Consider the following 6,000-nt stretch of genomic DNA (forward strand, 5'->3'; position numbering starts at 1 on the left):
AAGCTGCACATCTGCCATAAATGAGTAGGTATTCAAAATCAGATCCTGCCGGGTGGTGGTGGCACACGCCTGTAATCCCAGCACTCTGGGAGGCAGAGGCAGGCAGATTTCTGAGTTCGAGGACAGCCTGGTCTACAGAGTGAGTTCCAGGACAGCCAGAGCTATACAGAGAAACCCTGTCTCAAAAAAACTAAATCTAAAAAAACAAAAGAAAACAAAATCCAGATCCTGCATGCTCATTTGTTGGCGGTTCAGTTTTTTTAGACCCCATGGCCCCAGATTGACTCTGTACATCTTATATATCTTGAACTCTCTCGCTTTTTTAATTCTATCCCCAATTTGTTCAGAAGACATGTCAAACTCTCCAGATGTTTACATCTGTTTCCATCAGCTACTGAATGAAGCTTCTCAGGAGACAAGTATGTTCTGCCCCATTTACAATCATTGCAGAATATTATTAATAGTATCAGAGGCTGGATCTCTCACATGGAGTGGGGCTCAAGTTGGGGTATTCATTAGTTGATCATTTGTTCAGTCTCTGCTATATCTTCATATCAGAGAATCCTTTAAGCAGGACAAATTTTGCCTTATAGGTTTTCTGGGTGTATTGAAGTCCCCCTCCTTTACTGGAAGTCCAACCAGGTTACAGGAGGTAGCCACGTCAATCTCCATATCCCTTGTTGGTAAGACTCTCAGCTATGGTCAGCCCATAAACTCCATGGAACCTCCACAGTTCCATATATGCAACTAGCCCCAGAGATGTCTCCATCCATTTCTGTTCTAATTTTCATCCCTCTACTGCTCCCTGCCCTCACAGATGATCCCTATCTCAGTTCTCTCCCTCACCCCCTCTCCCACAAACTTTTCAATCTCCTCACACCTCATAAGACTATGTTATTTCTCCCTCTGAGTGAGATATATGTATCCTCCCTTAGGTCCTCATTATTAAAAAGAAAAAGAAACATTCTTTGTACAACTATATTATATACAAAATACTATTGATGCCTTAAAATATTCATGCATTATACTAAAACTAAAATAATGGTCTCATCTTTACCTTAAGTTCTCTTAGTAAAACCAAAAGATTTATAGGACCAATAATGTATTTTTTAAATCTCTTTCATTAAATTTTATTTAGAAGAAGATAATGATTAGAAGTAAAATACATGAAATGAACGACAATATTCTGTGGTATGAAAATATGAGACATTGTTTTTTATAAAAGTAGACAAAATAACAATAAGCACCTGTTAACATTAGAAAACACAGTCATTTGGTTTCCATTGTATTTTTATGTATTTTCATTTATTTTTCTGTTATATCACGGGAAAAATGTCTCTCAAGTACCGAAGACCTACAAAGTTCAATGTAACTGTGATAAAACAAATGTGTTGCCTTCTCTAAAATATAATAAAGAAATATCATGTTGCTCTTCTGAGTATCATCTTTCTAGACATTTCATTTCATAGTGAAAATGAAGTGCTTCAACCAATTGCGTTATTAATGGTACTAAAATGGATTATTCATCATAAGACATCATAGTTTCTCAGAATAAAATTTCAGCTTTTAAAAATCTGGAGTATGAAACCTTTTTCTCTCATGTTTAATTTAGGTGTATGGGAAATGGTCAAATCCCATAATTTCTCTAAGCAACTAAAAATACTGTGTTTCTCAAAGTTCCTAAACTCACTACTCTGATTATGTTAATGATATGGAACTGTTGATCATAGATATTAAACAATCAAGTAAAACTTTTATTTTAATAATTTTAGAGATTTATTTTAAATTCTTCCTACTGGAAAATAATTACATAGAAATAGAAATGATTTACATAATATCAAGATGATTCATGATTATGATTGCAGCATTAAAACAATTTTCAAGTCAACAGAGTCCACCAACTAATAAAAAAATATCTATCAATGACTTCTGATGGTTAACGGTCATCAATATTCTTCTTTGAACATTAATTGCCTGGACATCAATAATACAATCCCAATATTTTTAATCATATGCAATTCTGCTGGCACTTAATGTATTTTCTTTCAATATATGAAAGATTTGTATTTAAAATCACAGCTCATGATGTTGATAGAGGGCTTCAAGTAGGACATAAATAACTCCCTTAAAGAAATACAGGAGAACACAAGTAATTCGACAGAAACCCTTAAAGAACTATAGGAAAGCACAACAAAATAGGTGAAAGAATTGAATAATTCCATTCAGGATCTAAAAATGGAGGTAGAAAAAAATAAAGAAATCAAAAAGTAAAACAACTCTGGACATAGAAAACTGAGGAAAGAAGTCAGATGTCATGGATTCAAGTATGAACAACAGAATACAAGAGATAGAAGACAGAATTTCAGATGCAAAAGATACCATAGAAACCATTGAAACAACAGTCAAAGAAAATAAAAACTGCAAAAAGCACCTAACCCAGAGTATCCAGGAAATTCAGGACAAAATGATAAGACCAAAACTAAAGATTATAAGTATAGAAGAAAGGGAAGATTTCCAACATAAAGGGTCAGTAAATATCTTCACCAAAATTATAGAAGAAAACTTCCCTAGCCTAAAGAAAGAGATGCCATGAACAAACAAGAAGCCTGCAGAACTCCAAACACATTGGACCAGATAAGAAATTCCTCCCATCACATACTAATCAAAACACTAAATGTGCTCAACATGGAAAAAATACTAAAAGCAGTAAGGGAAGAATGTCAAGTAAAATAAAAAGAAAGACCTATCAGAATTACACCAGACTTCTTGCCAAAGACTATGAAAGATCATGGGTAGATGTCATGCAGACCCTATGGGAACACAAATGCCTATCTAGGTTTCTCTACCCAGCAAATCTCTCAATTACCATAGATGGAGAAACCAAGGTATTCCACAACAAAAATGAATTTACACAATATCTTCCCACAAATCCAGCCCTCCACAGGATAATGAATGGAAAACACCCAAAAAAGGAGGGAAACTACACAGTAGAAAAAGCAAGAAATTAATCGTCTTTTAACAAAACAAAGAGACACGGAAAAATAACTCCACCTCTAAAAATAAAAGTAACAGGAAGCATCACTTCTCCTTGATATCTCTTAATATCAATGGGCTCAATTCTCCAATAAAAAGACATAGACTAACATACTGGATACATAAGCAGGACCCAACATTTTGCTGCATACAGGAAACTTACCTCAGGCACAAAGACAGATACTACCTCAGAGGAAAGGGCTGAAAAACAAATTTCCAAGCAAATGGTCCAAAGAAACAAGCTGGTGTAGCCATTATAATATCAAATAAAATGGATTTTCAATCTAAAGCAATCAAAAAAGATAAGGAAGGACACTTCATACTTATCAAAGGAAAAATCTACCAAAATGAACTCTCAGTTCTGAACATATATGTTTCCAATACAGGGGCACCCACATTAAAAAAAAAAAAAAACCTTTACTAAAGCTTAAATCACACATTGCACCCCACATAATAATAGTGGGAGACTTCAACACCCCACTCTCATCAATAGACAGATCAGAGAAGTACAAAATAAATAGAGAAACAGTGAAACTAACAGAAGTTATGAACCAAATGGATTTGATAGATATCTATAGAACATTTTATCCTAAATCAAAAGAAAGTACCTTCTTCTCACCACCTCACAGTGCTTTCTCCAAAATTGACCATATACTTGGTTACAAAACAGACCTCAGCAGGTATAAGAAGATTGAAATAATTACATGCACCCTATCAGATCACCATGGACTAAGGCTGGTCTTCATAACAACAACAACAACAAAAAACAAAACAAACAAACAAAAAAAACCAAAGACCACATACACATGGAAACTGAACAACATTCTACTCAATGATAACTTGGTCAAGGAAGAAATAAAGAAAGAAGTAAAAAAACATTTTAGAATTTAATAAAAATGAAGACACAACACACTCTAACTTATGGGACACAATGAAAGCAGTGCTAAGAGGAAAATTCATAGCTCCAAGTGTCTCCAAAAAGAAACCGGAAAGAGCGTACACTAACAGTTTAATAGCACAGCTGAAGGCTCTAGAATAAAAAGAAGCAAATCACTGATAGATATAACAGAATATTATAATTGGATTTCAGGCACAGTAAAATGTGTATCTTTCATTTTGGAAGGATATACCACATAAATATATGTTTAATATTTAAGATATTGTATGATGGCTCATACGATACTTACGTAATTGATAAAGTTTACACCCAAAATTCAAGATAAAAAGGAGACCATTCTTTATATATTTTGGATATTAGCCCTTCATCAGCTATCGTGTTAGTGAAGTTCTTTTCCCAATCTGTAGGTTGCCATTTTCTCCTTGGGAGACTCTCTCAGTCTCTCTCTCTCTGTCTCTCTGTCTCTCTCTCTCTCTCTCTCTCTCTCTCTCTCTCTCTCTCTCTCTCTCTCTCTCTCTCTCTGTCTCTCCGTCTCTCTCTCTCTCTCTCTCTCTGTCTCTCCGTCTCTCTCTCTCTCTCTCTCTCTCTCTCTCTCTGTCTCTGTCTCTGTCTCTGTCTCTCTCTGTGTGTGTGTGTGTATGTGTGTGTGTGTGTATGTGTGTGTGGTGTGTTCATTCTTAAGGTGGAGTAAATTATAATAAGAACTTAAAATATGACTAAAATTATCAAGAGGATCATTTTTTCTTACCTCATAAAACCCAATTAATTAACTTGACTCTGTTTTAAACAGGAAAGTAATGAAGGCAATGTATATTTCTGGGTCTTGGTGCATTGAATATAAAACATCAAAATCAAAAGCTTTTCTCTTACAAAAAGTAAAATTAAATTAAAAAATAATAAACAATAACAATAAAGCAATCATTTCTCCCCAAAATAACTTGGAGGCAAAATACTCTGATCATCACTAATTTCATTGAAACTTTCATTCCTGCCTTAAGAAAAAGGTAACATTTCCATTTGCAATATAAGAGGACAGTTAATAGCTTCAGAAATTTAGTTCTCAGGGTTGAGAAAAATGCTTTTACAACTCAAAAGTGAAACTTCTTTTCTAAAAGAAAGAATGAAGCCTGTTTACTGTAACTTTCTACATTATGATGAACATAATTTAGATGTTATTTCCATTCTACAAAGTTACTTTAGATAGCATTTGCACTTTGGAAAAATATTTTTGCTTTTTAAATCCTACAATTCCATCAGAAAAATAATTTCAAAGTTTTAAATGATATACATGAATTGTACCTAACAGCATTAGAAATGACCTTACTTTACACTTAAACTAAATTTGCATTTAGAGCAAGAAGAGGTAAATTTTAACCAAGACAGTCTGCATAAAATAGAATAAACTTCCATTGTTTTGATGGTGTAGTGGCTATTCCTGGTTGTCAACTTGACTATATCTGGAATGAACTACAGTCTAGAATTGGAAGGCTCACCTATGATCCTAATTTGGAGGTTCAGAGATATAAGTTTATGACCTGGATCTTGGTATGGAGATCTTGAAGCATAGTGACTAAGACAAGGAGATCTCTGAGTTCAAGATCATCTGGGATTAAAGGCATGGAGGTACACACCTTTAATCTGGGCCACACCCTCTGCTGGAAAACTACAACCTTTAATCTGGGCCACACCCTCTGCTGGAAACCTACAGCCTTTAATCTGGGCTACACACTCTGCTGGAGATATATAAGGACATTGGAAGAAGGAAGATTTACTCACTCTTCCTTGCCTGTTTGCCTCGTGGGACTGAGCAACTGCTAGATCCTTGGACTTCCATCCACAGCTGCTGCTGACTATTGTTGGGGAGTTGGACTATAGACTGTAAGTCATTGACTAACTATTTAAAGACTATCTAACTATATAAAGACTATTCCCTAACTATATAAAGACTATCCATACGTTCTGTGACTCTAGAGAACCCAAACTAATACAGATGGTTTATATTACTATGCATTTATGTGAATATATATAATCATGGAAAAGCTACTACTCAACATTGTCAGGTTTTGTTT

General features: G+C 34.6%; 1 protein-coding gene across 6 annotated transcripts in view; it reads left to right on the forward strand.

Annotated features, from left to right (window-relative positions):
* Pcdh11x (protocadherin 11 X-linked) overlaps positions 1–6,000 on the forward strand; it is a 538,787-nt gene that overhangs the window by 513,489 nt on the left and 19,298 nt on the right. The window lies entirely within an intron of this gene.

This window comes from Apodemus sylvaticus, chromosome X, assembly GCF_947179515.1.
Source record: "Apodemus sylvaticus chromosome X, mApoSyl1.1, whole genome shotgun sequence".
Lineage (NCBI taxonomy): Eukaryota > Metazoa > Chordata > Mammalia > Rodentia > Muridae > Apodemus > Apodemus sylvaticus.